At 36.8% G+C, this 21,065-nt stretch overlaps 1 protein-coding gene and 1 long non-coding RNA gene across 2 annotated transcripts in view; one reads left to right on the forward strand and one right to left on the reverse strand.

The window, feature by feature from the left end:
- Positions 1-21,065, forward strand: part of LOC104913499 (protein sidekick-1-like) — a 92,710-nt gene that overhangs the window by 31,246 nt on the left and 40,399 nt on the right. The window lies entirely within an intron of this gene.
- LOC109370241 lies at positions 1,517-7,395 on the reverse strand. The gene is made up of 4 exons (XR_002120202.2): positions 6,310-7,395; positions 5,958-6,070; positions 4,986-5,138; positions 1,517-2,732 (listed from the first exon to the last, which is right to left on the reverse strand). It is a non-coding gene; the product is annotated as an uncharacterized LOC109370241 (long non-coding RNA).

A 21,065-nucleotide genomic window follows, 5' to 3' on the forward strand; every position in this document is an offset into this window, starting at 1 on the left:
AACAAAAAGCATTTTATCTTTATAAACAGTGCAGTGATTTGCTTGTTTCTTGGTGGCTTGTTTTTTTTCTTCCCAGTAGTTGTTACTTTAACACATTTTTTTTAAAGAAATTACTGGCAAATATGGTTAAATTCTGTAGTTAGCATAGTGGAGTTAAAATAACAACAAAAACCCTTTACTGTGAAGACTTTTTCGTTATGCATTGACCTTTTTGAAGGTTCTTATGCTCTGTGCTGCTGCCCAATTACTTAGGGATTCACTGAGCAGTTTCCTTGAAGGCTATTCTTTCTCCTAGCCATTGGCATGAAAATGCATCCGAGTGAGACCTCTTTTGATCTTCAGAGGGCTTTATAAAGACAGCTTTCTTTTTAATCTCTCAGGCATCTCTTCCCAATGAAAATACTGCCTATGATTTGAAGTCAGATAGTTTTTTGGTGGGTTTTGCATTGCTTTTGTTGTTGTTTTTTGGAACCGAGATTTGGAGCACCCAGATTGCAGTGCTTTTTTTTCTTCTTAACAAAAATTGAAAATAAGTGAATGTTTATGTTGCCTTTTTGAAAGGAGGAACTGAAAGAACAAACCAACTGTGGAATGAATATTTTATGTAAGTTGAAATCCAAAGGGATGATAAATCTAGAACCTTCTGGATAAAATGATGTTTAAAGAGACTAACTAGAGAATTTGATTCCAGTGAAGTAATTAAAACAGAATCTGTCTCTAATCTGAGCTTAACTGTGCATTCAGATGCTTATGCTCAGATAAATCAGAATCCACACCTGCAAGTTAAGCAGGTCTGCTATGCTTACAGCCTATATTATAATTCAAATCTTGAAAATGATGAGAGTTTGTCACTGTGTCCTATAGACCATACCATTTGATCCAGTCCTTCTCTGGTTCATAATGGATCAGTTCAAATTTCTTCGTCTGCCAAAAAAATGCCTCAGCCATTTTGCTCTAGAGTGCTTTGCTTGATGGCAAAACAGATCCTACCTGGTAGCAAAACAGACTTTCACTTTTTGGTGAGGTCCCATTTTCTTATCCCTGTGCATGAATGCCTATGAGGCAGAAATTCAGTAAACGAGGGACAGTTGTAGAGCTCCTGAAAGAAGTAAATGTAACTCAAAGATCTTAGCTTTTGTCTTCCTGGTTTTACCTCATAATTATGGGGTTTTACTTTAAAAAAAAATAAATATATATCTATTATTTCCTCCTTTTATTTTTCTGACAGAAGCTCTGTAGATTGATCATGAAAATTGATCAATCACTAATGAGTTCCTCTAAGTCATTAATAACTCAAAACGCTGGCTTCAGAACTAATCTTCAGGGGTGCGGTGTTACCAAGCTTCTCTACTTAGAGGAACAGCTGGTGAGATTTTACTCACTTTCATATCTCTTTTATAATACGACTGCAAGGTAAGGAAATCTGATGGTGATTACACACTGAAAGACGTTTCTATTATTTTAGTATATTAGATAATTTACTGTTCTTAGTGTTTCTAATTAGTTAACACAACTATTTTGATATTTTTGTGTAAGTGCTTATTCTTTTACCATGAGAAAAATGAGTGAAGTCCAAGTGTCCTATTAATTCATTTCAGCCTGAAAAAAAAGTCTTTTAATTACCTTGGCAAGAGGAATGAGTGAAATTAGCTACTAATGAGAAGATAAGTATAGTAATCTTTGCATGATATAAAACTGTGATTGTCAGTAGGTTGTAATAGGAATTGAGGGTATATTTCATGGGACCTTACTTCTTTGTACGAAATCATTAACATCATCTGATATTGTAAATTGGGTTATTTCGCACCTGAATTTTTATCACTGGCTGCTAACCCTTCAGCCACAGATACTGATAAGTTTTTGCTAATTAGAGAGTTATTAATGAAGTAAAGAATATGAGCAATCAATTACAGCTTGTTTTAGTAATCCAAACAAAAACTTAATTGCATTAATTCATCTTGTATTTTCAAGATTTGACAGTATATTTGTGAAATATAGCAAGAATGTCAACATTCTGTAAGTAGCAGGTGTGACCTGTACAAGTTTTTCTAATGTTCAATTGCAAATTGCTTGACTCGTGATATGAAATTATAGATTAATGGCTTGTTAAAATCCCCTTCTCTGTAAACAAGAACTTTACGTTCCTACTTGAGTTTACGTTGGTTATGTGACAAACTTTATAGGCAATAACTTGGCTTATTCTCCTGAAATTATTTCCCTAGCAGCCCTCCCTTCTCACTTTGTATGTATTGTTCGTATGTATAAAGAATTTTACATCTTCCAAAATCTTAACCACGTGGCTTTTTGCTCCGTTTCCAGTCTACGTATCTGTGGTAAAATGAGGTTTCACGTTGATTGTCTCCTATTTACATTTCTTTTTTTTTCATTCTAAATAATTATAACAGTAATTATTAAAAATGATAGGTAATTGCAATATATGGTGTATATATTTATGTGGCCAGTTCTTTTCATCACTCTTATCTGTGCAGTGGCAGCTTTCTGTGTGTTGCTCCAAGGTAGCACTGCGGTGCGGTTTCTTTATGTCCACCAAAGCCCCTGATCCTTAATGCCAAGGAGGAGAGGTGTGGGTGTGAGGCCGTGTTCAGGATGCAGTTGAAGCTTCTTGGAGGAAGGAGCAGCAATGAGGCAGCAGCTTTTAAAGATGTTGCTTGTTGTAGGGTGGGGCTAAACGTGGCTGGTAAGGCAGCTTATGCTATCAGCTCCTGGATCTCCTGGAAGGAAAAAAGGAAGAGGAGTCTGTACTCTGCAGTCTATTTTAACCACAGTACTCCTATCCAGATACTGTGTGTGCTAACAATTGGACTCAGTCCACTGTTATGCCAAAATGAATGGCAATGCCAGCCCCATCAAAATAAAAGAATCTTTTCGAACTAAAAAATGACATAAGATGTGGTTGCTGTTCAGATCTTGCTTGATATTGTTGGATGAATTTCTAATCGTACGTCTTCAATTTCACTTGGTGATAAAAATGAAAAACCCTTGTATTACTTTACAAATAAATATGACTTACTACGATGTGAGTATGCGAAGTAATGCTAAGAAAAATTGTAAGTTTTCCCATGCTTAGAGACAATGCATTGTTACACAATCTCACATGCATATTAATTATTTCTAATGAGTTTGTTCTCCCCTAAATTGGATGATTAAAAAGCTTCCACTAAAGGTGTGGGTGTATAACAAATTATTTTGAGGTCACGATGGATTGGTAGTATTTCTCTAACATCTGGAAGGGATTTACACAGCATGATAATGCTGTGCTGTAGTGGAATTATTAACCTTACTTATGTGACTAACTGATAAAGATACAAGGGAAGATGATGTTCTTATCTGCACAGTCATTTTCCAGAGTAGGATTTCACACTAACTAGCTCAGGTAAAAATGAGGCAGCTTATGCAGAGGTGAATGCTCAGAGCTGTCATAGGATCTCGGCTGTGTCCTTGAGCAAGCGTTAGGCATCAGTCTCCACTTCAAAAAGGGCTCTTTCAAATAGAACTGTACACTTCATGTCATCTAGAAATCTCCATTAGAACACCTGTCAGAAGATGGTTTAGCAGTTATTTTGGTCAAAGAACACCTAGTAAACCTGCTTTCAGTTGTTGTGGGAAGTTTACTGCAATCTACAAGAAGGAAAGAAAAACTGCACAGCCCAGAGGTGGGCAAAGCTGAGACAAAAAAAAAAGTCAGGGGGACATCACGCTGCTGCCTTGTCCTGTGGCCTTCCTGGGATTTCAGGATTCTGCCTGTTTTTTAATGTAATTAAGTCGCAGATTTATCAAGCAATGTTTAAGGACTGTATCCGCTGGTGTAAGGGAGTGAGCTTATTGACTCTGAAGATATCTTTCTTTTACAGTTGTCTCCCCTGCATCCTCAGCCTCTCCATGTACTAGAAGTTAAGCAACATTTTGTGCAGGATCCCCATCTCTCCACTTGTGAGAGATGCGTTTTTTGTGCGTGTATCACATAATTTTTTTCTTAAATTGCTGCTGCATTTTTCGATCCTGTGAAGAGAAGCATGTTAAGACAGCAAGAACGAATGCTGGTGAAAAGCTTTTTGTGGTTAACACTTACTGAGAATTTGAAATATTTCTTAAGAATATTTTCAGAGCAGAAACTGAAGTAAAAACACATGGCACCTAAGGGGTAGAAATACCTGCAATTTGTGTAAAACTTACTGTCTTCAAGCCGTTGGGTAAACTTAACCTGTTGCTTAAAACTCTTAAGGAAAAATTAATTCTGTACTTAATTTTTTATATATATATATTTAGGAGTTCTAGAACAGAGAAAACAGAGCATTTTGCTCACAGTCAACAGAATTAGTGGCAGCAATATAGAAATAGAAAAAAATGCCTTTTTCCCTGCTGTGTGTTACATTGATTTATGGGAAAGTGAAGTAAATTAATAAATTTATACGTAGATGTATCAAATAATGAAATAACCATTTGAAGTTATTTTGAATGTAACAGGAGAGGAAGTTAAATTGAAACTTCAGGAAAATGAACTAAGATCCGAGAGAATTTTATGAACCAGAAGCTTTGTTTGGTGATAAAGATTAGCATGAAATGCTTTTTGTGCTCTCGAATCTTACAAGTTGTTCTTTGTTCTTAGAAGGAAACCAGGTAGAAGTATTTAATTGACTAGAGTATTATATTGTCTTGCAAAATTGATACAAGGGATTATATTATTAGTATTAGTAATTATAAGGGTAGGTAGCAGCAAAAGATTAGGGCCTGATCCATGAGCACGGAAGTTTACATGTTAGAAAACTCCTGAATAGGGAGGAAGGGCAGTGCTATGTACCATTGATATTGGGAAGAGATGGAAAAGAACATGGTTTTCTAATGCTAAGAAATATAGCTGATGGGAATGCTTCTGCCCTGCTGCAATGAGGGCTCCTTGAGTGCCTGTTTTGCTTCTAAAAGCTGATATTTTGGTAAATATTCGGTGACTAATAAAGCATGCAAACCTTCCTGTGGTCGCTGAGCAGAGAAATTCCTCTGTGTTTGTTGAATAGTGATGTTGCACTCATGAAGTGTAGCTCTAATTTTCTTCGCATGTGTTGAGGATATTTGTTATTGTCAGAGGATGTATTGTTCCAATCTTCCATTTTTGCTGTTTCCTTGAAAAGTACATTGGATAGAAAGCAGTTTTAGTGAGTAATTTACTGTATGTAAATTATGGGTGAAGTATCCCATTCAAACAATATTTGAGTATGTTGGTGTTTCTACAGTTAATTACTTATTAGTACTCAGGCTATTAAACAACACAGAGCTACTTATTTTAAACCATATCTTAGGAAAAAAAGGTACATCAGCTTGTTCTCAGTTGAGTCGTATCAGTTCTGTTCTTCTTAATTATGGAGTTGGGGAGTAAGTCTAAGCGAGCACCTGGGTGGGAGGGGATGCAACAGACTGTAATATCCTATAATTTGGTGTATATAGCCAAAACTGGCATTAAAGCATTAAAGAGAACATCTGAGTGTTTTCAAACTTTACTTGAAGATGGTTTGTTTTAGTACTTGGTTTTAGGCGCTTCTCATTCTCATAATTTTTTCCCTTGTAATGACAGAGTATGTGCATCTCTATCTATACAATAACAGTAATAACAAAGATAATGAAACTTGGTAATCATTGGTATTCCAGAGTGAGTTTCTGGAGCAGTGGGAGAGATTATTTTACAGGTGGTTGTACAATATCAGTTATGAAATAGTAGGAACTTGCAATTTCTGTCCCCTCAAAGACACGGCATTTAATTATGGTAATAATGCTACTGATAGCTGATCCGCAGTATGGTGCACGCTAAATTATGCGGTCTGTAGGAAATTACATCAAAATGTTGTCTGGAAATTCAAGGAAAGGAAATACTTCCCCACAGGAGAAATTGTTGGAAACTTCTTCTGACCAAAACAGATAATGCAGTGTAGTTTCATTTCTCATACCTTTCCAAAAATGTTGATTAGGATGTGGATGAATGGAGATGAATATGACAGTTACAAAGCATTCTCTGTGCTGAAGGTGATGAGCCTGAGTGAAGCACTGCTTGCAGGCATCCCTAAGAAATGGATGTTGGGAGATGCAGGTAAATCCCAAAGCATCAGAAACACCAAATGTTGACTAGAATGACAGCCTCCCGCAGAGACCACCCCTGGGTTATTTAATGGATGCTGATTTCTGGGGCTTAATTGTCAGTTTTATGCAAGAAATGACAGTGTAGTCCTTTTATTGCTGCTTAATGCAGTCCTGGGGAAGCAGAGTTACCTGGAGAGTCTCTGGAAGGATTATGTACATTACCAGCATGAAAATGGAATTGGTGCTCCTCAAAGACATCACTGTAAGAGCTTCTTAAGTCCTGTCAGAAGTGTAGGCAAAATATGTCTATACAAAAACAGGAGTGCTTGGAAAAAGAGGAGGTGGTGATCCCAGTTTCCTAGCAAGTGTGGGTAGGCAGGTGGGACATTAGGGAGCTTTTGGAAGGAGAAACGTGGGAAACTAAGAGTTGCGTTATGGAAACAGTGGGAATGGAATGTTGTGCTGGAGATGTTTGTTAGTGTTCAGGAAACTGTGCTGCTGTAGCTAAGAGCTGCATCATGCACAGGCAAAAAGCTCTCAGAGTATGGCATGTTGAAATTGTTTTACAAGGGAAGGTGGAGGTTTCACTTCTGAGATGAGGTCTTGCACACTGCAAGTACACAAACATCAAAGTATCTTAAGTTTCTACAGTATCAAAGTTTAGAAAATACAGTTCTGAAAGGCAATGTTCTTGAACTATTGTTTTCCAAGCAACATTTGGCATGTAAATCAAAGGCTTTTATGCTGATGGGAATTATTTTGCAGAGAAGTTTGTGTTGGGTATTTAAAGCATCATCAAACTTTGATCAGCATTATTATTATTCTGCTTTGTTTGAAAATTCATGTTGCAATTTGCCCTTGCTTTTGCTTAAAATTGTAATGACCTCAGAGAAATTACAGTAATTTGTATCAGTGAATTCCCTTGAGTCTCTAATCTGAAATCCTGTAAACGTTTGTAGGGCTCCCCAAAATAGCTCTTTACCAGGCACGTCAAGAGCAATGCTACTGGGCTGCCGAACTCCTGCTGAATATCAAACAGAACTTGTGTTTGTGGGCACAGTGCAGCAGGTAGGTCTCGTCATCCTGCTGGTCTGTCCATATGTGGAAAGCTACTGCATAATTGTTTTGAAGTAGAAAATTAACAGAACGGGCTGATTCCTGTCAGCTTTTCACGCTCTGCAGCTTTGGTTTCCAGGATTTTGAGTTTTGTAGCCAACTTTCTGTCCCAGATGCTGTATTGATGCTTAAGAATTACTGGCTTTTACTTCCCAGACCAAATACACTGAAGGTACTTTTTAAACATGTAGAGTGGAGAATGTTAGCTAAAACAAGAGCTAAAAGCAAATGGTTGCTTTTTTTTTTTTTGAGATTGCATCCTCTTAATATGGCTTTTAGTAACTTCAAATGTGTTCTCTTCTAAATGGCTTGCATTTTACGTTTGGAAAGCCACTTTGAGGGGGGGGGTTGCAGGTTATTTTTAGAGAAAATAAGTATTGATAACACTTAATGAACTGACTCGCTAAATGTGCATTTACTTTGAGTGATAAGTATTTTGAGAAACTTGAGATATGTTGACTTGCTACATAGGAGTGGGATTGTAGTGGATTGTTATCAGTAACTGTTTTAAAATTCTTTAACTTTACAGGAAAAGATCTTGTCAGATTTTAGTCTTACTATTTTTCAGCTCTGTGGAAAATGAATGCATTGATTTTGCTTATTAATGCTCCTTTACACATAACACTATTATTACAGAGAATATATTGAACCCGAACGTGTCTCTGCAATATAAAAGATTTGAAAGTAATGGAGGTTTGAGAGTGTGTTGCATAGAATTGCATGGAATACTCCATTAAAAGATCACATGAATATTTCTTTGTAGCCAGTGTGTACAAATAGGACCACAAATTTTGATTTTGAGTGTAGGAATTGTAGAATTCCAGAGGAAGTCAGTCAGGAGGAGGCTATGGGAGTGCTGTAGTTCAGCATCCTGCTCTCACAGGGCACTGTTTGGGGTTGTATCCATATGTGTGGTCTCGTCCAGCTGTTTGCAAATCTGTGTAGTGTGTAAATCATCCTCAGAACTCGTGAGCTCTTGACACTGTGTTGTACTTAAAATTCTTGGGTTTGTTAGAGAACAAATGCTAACCATGGATTTAAAGTTTCAGACATTGATTTGTTGTTATTCTTTTCTATATAAACTTCTGTATGTGAAATAGGGCATTTTGAATGTGTATGCATATATGTATATAGTATATGGGCTGAATTACAAACCTTGTTTTCCTGTAATTGTAATATTGTTAGTGACATTGATAGCATTGTTTTTAGGTATTAATGGCATTGTTTCACCTACTGCGTTGGATTTCTGGTAATTAAAATTGCATAGCATTGTTGGGAAGCTTACTGCAATCATGTCCTGACTCGCAAATGATGAATGCGTACCATCTAAAAATATTTAAATGATATGTAATTGCTAGGTTCTTGACTCAACAATTCAGTTAGCTCTAGGGAGAGGGAATGAAAAAGGAAAAATGTTCATTAGGGCTCAGGGATTCAGTCTAGTGTATTAGAAGGAATTGGATTATTCAGTTTACAGTGTTCTTAACAGATTCAATTTCAGCCAGAGATAATTGAAGTGTCGTCAAAGCTGTGTGCATCACTAAAACATACAGAAAGACATATTCCCGTGGGTTCAGTAAAACAATATGGAACACTGTGGAGTAGCTTCTCAGAGATTTAACTGCCATTATATTGAGCTTGCTTTTAAAATATATTGCAGCAAACTTAGATGAATGCCTTCCTGTGTAGCTCTCAAAGAAGGAATGTTTAGATCCTTTTCGTTTATTTTGAAGGAATCTCTTGAACAAATGTGCTTAAATCTATTGCCGAAGCTTATGACTTTGTAGTGAAACTTCATCCATGTTTCTGATTAGGAAGATTTTAGAAAATATACTAATTTATTTCTTAACATTTCCTAGAATGAAGATTTGTATGTTAAAACTACTTTTTGCACAGTGAATGATGTCGGTGGAAAAATTGTGCTTTAGTTACTGGTTACTGCAGGACAAAATACGAGTATCCAGAAAGATGTGTTGTAGAACCATTTAGGTCTAACACCTCTGCACAGGATTCCGATTCAGCTGCTCGGATCTGTTGTAAATGTATCTCTGCATGGATGTGTGTACGTCAGGGGCTGCTCTCATCAGCCAGCCAAACTCTAATGCCATGTCATAACAGATAAACTCCTTTCGTGATATAGGACAAAGTGGACTTAATCATGTTTGCATATGTTTACATTCTGGTGCACATTTGAAGAGGACTGTCTAGACTAACTTCTAACAAAAAAAAAAACCAAACACAAAAACCAGAATGGAAATTCCATGAGAAGAAGATGGAGTTAAGGCACAGCAAAAAGCCGAAATGAGTTTATAATGGTTTTACCAGAATTGCTATAGAGGTTCAGCTGATGTGAACGCAGAAAAAGACAGCTTGTCCTTGATCTGGTCATACAGAAATGACAAGAATTTTGTGAGTCAGAAGATGATATAAATAAAACAACCAAAGTACTCAAATGCTTAAATCGTCTTAGAAAAAGTCATCTCCTCATTTGAGGACTACTTGACCAGTGAAGTTTCCTTATAACTACTGCCTTTATGTTGCATACATTGGGGTTAGTTGTAAATTTTCACCCCAGATTTTTATTTCGTTCAATATTGATATTTTATTGAATTACATCCTGATTTCTATTGGGTTTACTGAATGCAAATAGATACAAGTAGTTTTATGAAAGTAACATCACAGTTTTTCTGGGCAGTTGAACATGCTTCAAAATATAAATACTTCTCACAAGTTTTAAGGTCTTTTTTGTGTTTGTTTTCCTTTTAAAACAAATGGATTCCAACTGTATTTACTTATGATAGACAGCAAAAGGGTTTTTACTAACACTATTTTTTTTTTTAGTATCCTTTTGCTCTGAACATGAGTCCATTAATTTATATAGCAAGTAACAAAATATTTTACACTTTACAATAAACCTAGTAAGATTTTTAACAAAATGCTTAATCTTCCATAGAATTGGAGTACTCAGTGTCTTTTATGTGTTGGGGGGAAAAAAAGCTTTTAGGTTTCAACTCTGAATCATTCACAAGGGCCTCTCTGTAACCATTTTAAAGAAGATTTTCATAATGAAACAGATTATTGCTGTTAGAAGGCTCCTTTTCCCCCTGTTAATCTAGATAGAAAAGTCCATAGAGGAAGTCACTGTAAATATTAGGCACAGCCTGGTGCAATAGAACCACCATGTGAGTAATGTCACAGTGCAGGTTACCTCTGTAAGTAGGAAAAAAAAAACTGGTTTAAGTTATTTTATCTCTATTTTCTTCTAATAATCTTGTCCTCTTCAATATTTCTTTTTAGAAGCAATGCTGTATTAAATGATGGTGGTTAATTCTATATAAGCTTGACGGTAAGAAGATGAAATGTGTCACTGTGCCATTTTCAGTTCTCTGATTTCAGAGCATTTTACCAGGATTAATATTCTAGGCCTCTGTGCAATTCCTAGGAAGATGTTAAACATTATTCACAGTTTAGAGATGGGTAAATGAAATCCAGAGAGGTTATAACCTGTACAGAGCCATGCAGGCATGAGGCCTCTGGAGTAACAGGGAACAGACAAATGTTACTGTCTTGTTACCTGCTGTTACCATGAGGGTAAAAGATCACCTGGAAGATAAGAAAGAAAAAAAAAAGCCCTAGAGACTCCATAGTTTAAGTCACTTTTAACCTATATAATGGATTTGTAAGTGAGAAACTGAAATTGTTTTGCACAGCTCTTTAATTCCTGGTGAGTTATGTCATGTCATGTCAGTAAAGTTGTTTTCTATATGGCATCATGTTTATATTACTGAATCATAGCTGGAAAGATAAGACTGCAAATATTGGCTCTCAGGTGAAATGTCATTGCTGCTGCAGCTCGGCTCGGAGATCAAAAACCTCTTTTCAACTCTTCCTATTATATGTGAGTTATGTCAATTATCAGTTCACTATGGCAAAAATAAGTAATAATAATAATTAAAAAAAAAAATCTTGAAAGAGACATGATAAGTTCAGTCCCTTCATTGCATGGTGCAGAAGAAGTAGGATTGTCTGTCTCCCAGCTGCTGAGTACAGTGGCTGGCACAAGCAGAGTGTAAAGGTTGGCAAGAGGGTTTTGAATAGCTGCTGTTGATCATACTGTTGATATAAATCACTAATTTTATTGGCGTTGGACTAGATGGTCTTCAACACTCCCCTCCAACAAAAAACCATTCTGTGATTCTGATCTCTGTCTGAATGTTTTGATAGCTGCATGCTGACTAAGGAGGCTTCTGGCAGTAATGTAGCAAATCTGTTTGTTAGCATATGCCTTCCCTGCATGCAGGCTCTTTGAGATCAAGCACTGGCATCATAGTGGCACTTGTACCAAGAACTTGTTGGGGTACGGGTTTTCCCTAACCCATAGGTTTGAAATGTTTAAATTCAATTATGCATTAAGATGATTAATATTACTAATGAACATATTTTTATTATAATTAGTGATGTTCTTCAGACTTACATTCATCTCCTAGGGAGATCAAATTACTCTAGCATAATAATTTTCTTTTATTGATACAGACTAGGAAAGAAAAGAAATGAGAGAGAAGCCTGAGATGTACTGGCCAAGGCGGGATTATGCTTGCAAAAATGAAAAAAAAAACAAAAAAACACAACACACCTCCTTATTACTTTGAAAATAGTAATAAGGAGGAATTAATGTTTTCTTAATGTCTCCTCATTCATAGCTTTTGTTACGTTCCTGTAATTCATCACCATTGATTTGACATTGTGTAGTATTGCTTTGAAAGCTGAAATGCACAGAAGTAGCTGAAATTAAATAATAGCAAGGCACTTCACTCTCATAAAGTAGCCTCCTGTAGATGATGTACTTCTTGGTTACCTTTGTCTCTGGGGATGGATAGAACACTTTTTCTGTAGCCAGAAAGAATAAAAATGCTTGTGTTGGACTACTTTTAATCTCCAAAAGGATTCTTTTTGTTCAATATCTGTTTGTTGACATTCTCTATTTTGTTATAATGAAGGGACTACCACGGATTCGGTTTAAGTCAAGTACTTGGTACTTGCTTAAGGTAAAACATATAAGATGTCTGATGGGGCGTAAAGGATTTATTCTCAAACCACTGCCTAAGTGGCAAAAAGGAAGGTGTGGAGTTGGGTGAGAAATCAGTGCTCGCCCTCTCAGAGCTCCATGAGTACAGCTGCTGCTCACGGAATTGCAGTGCCATGTTGCTTGGAGCACCTTGAAGCTGAGCCATTTGCTGCTGTCAGAGCACGGGTGCATGGTGACTGTCAGGCGGAGGCAGGAAGGTGGTCGGCTGCCCTTGAAAGCTGATGATCCTATTTCAGTGGGCAGAATTACACATTTTTCAGATGGTAGAACATTCTCTTGCTCAATGTCATTCGTATAAAAGGCATTCTAATGAAAAGAAAAGCATGTTAAGTGAAGTATGCAAAGTCCTGAGTAGTGATTACTGACTCCTGCAATTTTCTGGCTGATGATATCCAGGTTTACAAAACCATGTGTTTATTTGATCAATGGCCCCTGACAGGTGCTGAACACTTATGTGTCAGTAATAGCAAATAACATCAGAGGGTATACTAAGAGAAGGCTAAGAGGAGCTCCTTGGTCTAAGGTGTTTCTGAAGTGACCTTCATCCCTGTGGCACCCTGCACCCTGATTGATAAACTGTGGGGTGAAGAGGATGGAAGAGCTGCCATGCAAAAAAAAAACAAACCTGTTGTGACTAATTCTTCTGTTGTCTTGAGCCAACATTTTGTTACATCATCACAAGTATAGCGTTTGCACATATTTTGGTTGTACAGTTACATCTTGACACATGAGCTACTCTCTGTAAATTCTTGCATTTCATTTGATAATCACCAGTATTTTTTGAGAGAGGAAGAATTTTAAAGATTTTTTTATCCTTAATTCACAAGGTCAGAGATTCATGTTTAAAGCTGGCCTTTATCACTTGGGCTTCAACCACATGGGTGTTTTTGTTTCGTTTCTTATGTCTTGTCAGTAGTAACTTGAGTATTGTGGTCAGCACGGCTTTTAGAATGTTTGAACTGGAAGAGAAATAATAGATGTTACTAAGTGGGAAGATTTCCAATGAGCCAAACAATCTAGTCAGCAATGCATGTGCTTTATAACTGACCAGTTGTGTTCTAACAGCCTTTCTTCATATTCAGTAACATCCTTTTCAAACATGGACTCTGATATAACAGGATTGGTTTCAATCACGTTGTGGTAAATTTATCCTTGGGGATGTTGGGAGGAGAGGTTCCATCAACAAGTGTCTGCTGTTCTGTCAAGATCTGATTACCTGTGAAATTACAAGTAGCATTTTAGACATGGTTACAGTAAAGGTTACAGGCGCTCTTTGGATCTGAAATTTCATTTTGGAGCATAAGGTCCCTGAGGGCTGGTTTAATTTATTTAATTACATTGTACAAGACTTGGGTAATAGTTTTAGATCAAAGTATAAAAACCAACTTCCAGGCGGATTTGTAAGATAATTGAAAGTGGTAAATGGCTAAACACTTCAACAGTTTTGCTTCATAGGGCAGAATGATACACAGACATGGAATGCAGTGATATAGTACAAGTGCTATTAAAATCCTAAATAATAAACTTGGAGAAGTAATTTGCTTAATTGTAATGGCAGCACATCTTTCTTCAAGAGATTGTACTCCAGAACTGGATTAAACTGGCCTGGGAAGTCCCCGCACATCTTTAAGCACTCCTTAAGCACCTTGATGGGTTGGACAAGGAAGATGGGCTTTAAACCTTGTTTTTTCATAAAGTGATTCTATTTCAAAGAGTTCTCTGCCTGTAGGGCAAAAAAGAATTATTTTCAAGCTTTTCCTTATTAGTTGCTGGTAGGAGAAACTTTATGCTTTCACATTGCCCTTATTCTACACCTTGGATGATAACTCTTTTGACTCTGCCCAATTTCAGAAGAAAATTCAGTTTTTCTAGATGTAACGTTTTTTTTTTTTCTGTTTTTCTACATGCCCAATTTTACAGGACATCTGCAAGCTGTTTCAGTTCTGAGTTTGTTTTTAGGAATTGGATTTAAATGACTCAAAGCTATCACCACTGACATCAAGCATTAGTTCTTCTGTTTTTTTCTGTGAAAGGTACAGAAGGAATCAAGAAGCAGAAAAATGTACATGTTCAGACCTCCCTTGCATGACAAACTTCCTTTACCCTTCTGATTTACCCTTAAGCTAACTTATTTCAATGCTTGTTCTGGAAGAAGTAAACCACCTGGTCTGGGTTTGCCATCTCCGCCTTTGTGAGTTTTCTTTCTATTCATCAGCTTGGACTGTCACTCACAGCAGAATATCTGATTGCTAATACAATTTCAAGGCTGAGGCTCTGCTAATATTAGTCATTCCTAAAACTTGACAAAGCAGATGTATTGCTAGGGTAGAGACTGGCAATTTACTTTTCCAGCCAATAAATCTGACCTGTTGTATCTGATGTTTGCTAGTATGACTTATCAGACTTAGCATTTTACAGTTCTTGCATTAAATCTTTTGCTCCACGAGACTGTTACATCCATCAGAAGTTTTTCCAATTCATCATGCATGGCCTCATCACTTCTTTTTATAATTTCTTAAAAATAGACAAACTATTTAACTGAAGCCTGACTTTATTTATAAATAAAGGTGCTAGGACACTTTCCCATCAGTGTTCCTGAGATCAATATCCCTGTGAAATATGGCACACTTTTCTGTTCCATATTTAAGGGGTAGTTCTGTTTGGTTTCCATATTGATGTGCTACTTTATCATGGTCTCCCCTCTTGCCAATTTCATCTCTCCAGCAATACAGAAATAGTGGGTTTTCTTCAGCTAAGTTAAAAGTTGTGACTCATTTAGGAGCCATCTTCATAGTGATATGTCTCACTTTATGTTATTCCATCTAACCAAATTGAATTAATTATAATTTATTATTTAGATGCTTCTTGTAAAGAAAAAAAGCTGCATACACAAAAACTGCATCAGATATTGGTGATTTTAAAATAAATTTGAGTGATTTCAAGAAAAAGATTAAGAAGGGAAGAAGAGAATTTTGAGGAAGACTGTAAAACTTAACTTTCTCTATGGTAACTGTCAGTGCAAGAGTAAAACTTCTTCATACAAGTGTGTTACTATTGCTCCTGTTTCAATAATTAATTATGGAACTTCTCTATGTTAAAACACATATGTGTCCTATAGTCTCTGTTGCAGGGCTGAATGAACACCAAGAAGTGGAGCTGTTTGCTCCCTGGTGTCTGAGGTGTATCAGTCTTCAAACTATATTAATTCTCTCTGACCATTTAATACTAAAACCATTTCCAATTAATACTAGAAGTCTTAATGATTCTCTGTCTATCAAATAGTAGGTTGTAATTTCAGTTTCTCATTCTAGCTTCTGTGTCTTCAGATAACTCAGAATGTGGCTGCTGGTGTTATCTCCTCTGGTTGCATTTCAAATTTGCACTATGCTGCTCATATGGACCTCTGTCCATAGTGGCTGATTTATATTATATTGGCATGAAGCTTTTTTCTACTGTATCTTTTGGGACTTTTTCTGCCTGTCAGAAATTCAGCAAGGCATTTATCTGTTGTTTTTTGTAACAGTTTACAGCTGTTCCACAAATCCTGGAAGTACCATAAATATTCTTTACTGTTAAGGTGACATTCAGTAATCATATCTTTGAATTACTCTCATGGAGTTTCTTACCTAAAGTAGTCCAATTGACTAATTTATTTTTCAATATATATCAGCTTTACTTTGTAAGGACAAGACTGCTATTCAGTTTCCATTGTAAATGTTATTGTGTGATATGTGTTTTCCCTTTCCTCTTTATTCAGAATAAAGCAATACAAGATAAGCAATGCGTGCTTAAAAAAACATGAACTATCAGAATGATCTTTTTTTTCCTATTACGAGTCATTGTTTCAAGTGATGTTCCAGATACTGTTGAGATGCCTTTTCTTTAAATAAGATGTTAATGATGGCAATTTGAACAGACCAGGCTTACTGCTGAAGCTGAACTGAGTGTGGTAAAGAAAATGTGGGACAGTAAAGGCACGTGGTAACACAGAGCAGAGTGCAGTGGGGGAATTGTGAGGGTTGTATTTAGCTGCTGATGAGGAGTTTGAGCAGAGAGAAATAACCCCAGAACTTGTGTCCAAAGTGCTGAAGGGAGGTAAGAAATGCTGTGGAAGAGCCTGGTGGGTGCGGTTGAAATTTTGAGTGCTTCTAGAAGGAGCTGGGAGGTTGGATTCAGTAATCCAACTTGGGATATCCTGTGGTATTATGGACTGTGCCCATTAGGCCACTCGCCTCCCACCACCCCTGCTCTCTTGAAGTTGTGGGACCCAGCATTTGGAATGAGACAGACACTAAATCTTCAACCAGTCCTTAGGGTGTAAGACATCTTGCTTTTAGTGTTTACTTTTACATAGTTATTGTCATTCCCATATCCGCTACTGGGAAAGAGATAAAGCAGAGCTTTTCTTATGCCTCTGTAGAGCAAATGCTTTTGCAGATGCTCAGTGGTCTGGAAAGCAGATCTGATAGTGGCCTCCACTGCAACTGCTCTTGTTGCAGCAGGAATTACAGCCATTGGTGTGAGCAGGGTGACCAGGGCTGTGCGGGCAGCCAGCCCCATGAGCCACAATGGGACTGCAGGTCCAACTCCTTGCTCAAGTCCACATAGGACTAAAAATCCCTCCAGCAATAATTGAGTCAAACAGGCTCCTTCAGTATCTTTCTTGTGAAAAGATGTAGTAGTAGAAGCTTTTCCATGGTTAATATGGATTTACAGAATTTACTTACCTTCTCTGCTATGGCCTTCAGTGAACTATTCCTTTAGATAGTGCTTATAGAGTAAAACTTACAGTATTTGTTGTTGTTTTTTCTTCTTTTGAAGTTGTTCTTGAAAATTTTTGGGACGTCCTCACAGTGTTTTTACTTTCACCACATAGGGAGTTGTGGTTTTTCTTTTTTTCTTTCTATCATCTGAACTTCAATTCTTTGAAGGACCTTTTTCTTACCTTCTCTACTCCACTGCTTAACATCTCCTGACCCTTTTATTAAGCTTCCTTATTCTAGACTTACCCTTTTGAAATTAAATATTGGAGTAGATTTTCTCATTACTTTGATAATAGTCAAACTTGTGAAAAGAAATATTTTGTTCATGTAGATTGAAGCAATGAACTATGAAAAGAATGCCATGCTATTATATGAAACAATAAAATTTTAGGAAAATCCTTGACGTTAATTTAAAACTTGATTAAAAATACCGATGAGAAAGTTTGAAGCTTGCAAGTAGCTTATCCAAAAATCATTTCCAAAGTTTTACAGTCTAGGTTTAAACGTTAAGAGCAGAAAGCTGATTATTTTAAGGATAAAAGTTCCCATAATAGCTAATTTGAAAGAGCTGTTAAAGTTGATAGCTTAGTTAATAATGAAGTTAAATAATTTCATTAGCTTGAGAATAACATAGAGACAGGAAAATTTGTCTGAGGCCCTGACATCTTCTTTAAGACTATTATTCTTCTCTTTAAAAATAAAAAATGATTAACTACGATGAATACAATAAGGGTACATTCCATCGTGTGGATATGCTGGTGTAGTACTCGCACGTTTGATTTAGAGAATTTAATCATGGGAATTCTGCTTGGGAGAAAGAATTGTTCGTAGGTTCACCAGTGTTATAAAATACTGTTTCATAGGCTAAAGGTGAGGGATAGTATTTCATCTCAGTGCAAATATTAACTGAGTGGCTTGATCAAGAGAAAATAGTAAATAAAACATTACACAAAGCTTTTAATAATTTTCTGTACACAAAATGTGAATGTGGGAAGAACCAAATGAAACTCGGGTTTCACAACTTACAGCATCTTGAGTGCACTCCTGTTGGTTTGTGTTTTGCAATTAAAGGAATGGCATGGTCACCCTGAATAGGGAAATGGGGTGCAGGGTGAGGGTGAGCTGTATCCACTGGCTGTGTGTCAGGAGGAGAATTGTATCGATGGTCAGAACCCATCTGAAGGCTGGTAACGCTGTCTTTATAGGGAGAGGTCTCTATTAGTTGGGCATTTCAAATAAAGTTTGGTCTGGCTCCTTTGTTACTTCATCCTACACCATGAAGGAAGCAGGATACAGTTTCTGACTTCTATAGGCTGATGGTGTGAGTGGAATGGCTTCTGGGGAGAGACAGCAATCTGCAGACCTAATGAAGAATGCAGATAGAGGGCATGGAGGTACCTGGTGTTCATGCGTAGGACTGGAGCAACGATACCTTGGGAGTCATGAGTAAAGGGAAAGACTTCAGGGTTACTGGAGTCTGAGAATGAAGGGCTTCTTAGGTCCAAGCATGTCTGTAGGTAACTGGACTTGATTAATTCCCTGGCTCATGTAAAAGAAAGCACATTTTTCTAGTACTTTTTGATATTGTACTTGAGATATAGGAAGTAGTGTTTGTCACTGTGTTGTTCTGCTCTCTTTAATTTATGCCAGAACTTTTTGCTTGTTCTAATGAATGAACTCCAGCTGCTGGATTCCATATGGAAAATTCAGCCACCATAGCTCTTCTGACAACTAGCACCTGCACTGTGAAACCTAAAAATGAATCAGTGTGAGAGAGCTGATGACTCTCATCTATTATTTGGGTAGCAAGAAGAGATGAGGAGGAAAATGAACCCTGCTTGCCAAGTAAAAGATACAAACTTTTTATATCTGCAATTGTGGTTCTAACTTGGAAACAATTATAGTCACTTTGGAAACTTTTCTTTCAAGAATGAATTTGAAGGTGGGTTCTAGGGAGAAAGGAATTGGCACTGCAGCTCTCAGCAGCTGTAGTAGATGTAGGGAGAAGGGAAAAGAACCCATACCCAAACAGATGGCATATTGCTGATAGCTGGTACATGAAAGATCAGTTGGCATCTCAGGAGGCATGACTGAGCTACAAGCAGATCAGAGGGATCCACTGATGCAGTATTACTGAACTGAACAACCCAACCATTTTATGATTCTATGTTTCTACAAACAAGAAGTACAAGGGAATTTTGGCTTCTTAATTCAGGTTTTTAAATGATGTTCATATGGAGATGTTAGCAATGTTTAGGAAGATTCACTATCCAATAACCTGAAATGAGAGATGTGAGAAGAAATGTGGCATATTAAGGTTTGTATCCTACAGGATATTCGTGATGATGTCATGATATCAAGAATATTTGTCAACAGATTGATGCCACAGAGTCCTTGAACTGGGATTTGTAGAAGGAAAGAGCCAGTACCTGGCCTTCTGCAATAGTTACCATGAAAATAATTGGCTGTGAGTCTACTAATGAGAGATGTAATCACAAATTAAGAGATTGCTAATATGCCTCTCTTGTTTTATAGTTAAAATCAGTTGTTCTGATATCTTGACCCACCCTGAGAAATACACTGTGTTTTAAAGCTTTTTATTCTTTTCCTTTCAGCTTGTTGGTATGTTTTAATTTGTTTTCTCTACTGTGATGAGGAACACATGATTCCTAGTTTCCAGGGAAAGTTTACAATTTCAAAGAATACACAAACAGTTTAACTTCCTTGACTTGTAGAACTCTGCTCCTTTGTGTTTGAGTCATGTTTTATTGTTTCACTTTCTTAAAGAAAAAGTTCTCGTATGGACACAGTTTGGGAGATCAAAAGATTGGTTTCAGTTTTAAATCTATTGAGAGGATTTGGAGCTTTCAAATTCTCTTGCACAACTTTAAATAAATTTTCACCTTAGAACTCTATGGATTCCATCCATTTTGGCTTTCAAATGGTATATAGCTGCCAGAATAGAATTAATTAATGTTTCTTTTGAACTGCGCTGCACAATAGAAGCACTCATTAGATGTAAAGTGCTGGAAGCTGCTGAGGACTTTGTAGTTCCTTCATCTGTCTTTATTGATATCCTATTTTAAGGCTTAAGAAAAAGTGTGACATGTATACCTGCTATCATCAGGCCATGATTTGCAATAAACAGTTGTGGTAAACCCATACTGACTTTCCAAAGATAGGTTGGAATAGATTTCAGAAGTGAAAACTCAGGTCAAAAGTGCAAAGTAGTTTCTGTGTCCTGTGAACCTGATACATTTTTAGTGTGGATTGCTGCCTGTCTGTGTCAATGTAGCAAAATGGAATGCTTTGTTATTGTGCCTTGTTCTAAAGAAAAACAAGTTTTATTTATTTTTGGAGGGGGGGAAATGACTCTTTCAAACTTTTCAACTTTGGAGGAAAAATAAGATAAATTAACTTGGAACAAAGGCATATACCTTTAGTTATGCAGCAGTGTGGCATTCTGCTTTTGTACTGGCTGCTTCTGACTCACTTTGAGTCACATTATTTCCCTCCATGCTATTTGTATTTGCTATTCTTTGTTATTTTTCATTTTTTGTAATACAGTACATTCTGATGGGAATACAGGAAAACAGAAATTTGTTTTATGTTTTATTCTACAAAAGAATTCCAAGGCCTCTAATGATAACAGCATACTGCTGAAGTTGAACAAACATCTGGTTTTGTACATATGAGAAATATTCTGAGCATAAACAAGAAGTTTATTGTAGTCTTTCTTATTTTTTTTTTTTTCCCCTCTGCCAACTGTGAGAGCAAAGCAACAAGGTAAAGGTCCCTCACCTGTAGATCTAATCTTTCTTCAGTTCAAAGCTTTGTAAGTAAAAGCAACCATCTGTACAGGACAGCTGTTGAAATTCCTCTCTTATAAGCGCAGTGTTGATGCCAAAGTGAAGCTTCTTGCTCTGGTATCATTGAACCCTTTTAAAAAATAAGCAGCTGGAATCCCTTCTGTGTTATCCTTGAAGTCTCTTAAATGATGCTACAACTTCTGG

Source organism: Meleagris gallopavo, chromosome 16 (genome assembly GCF_000146605.3).
Source record: "Meleagris gallopavo isolate NT-WF06-2002-E0010 breed Aviagen turkey brand Nicholas breeding stock chromosome 16, Turkey_5.1, whole genome shotgun sequence".
In the NCBI taxonomy this organism is placed as follows: domain Eukaryota; kingdom Metazoa; phylum Chordata; class Aves; order Galliformes; family Phasianidae; genus Meleagris; species Meleagris gallopavo.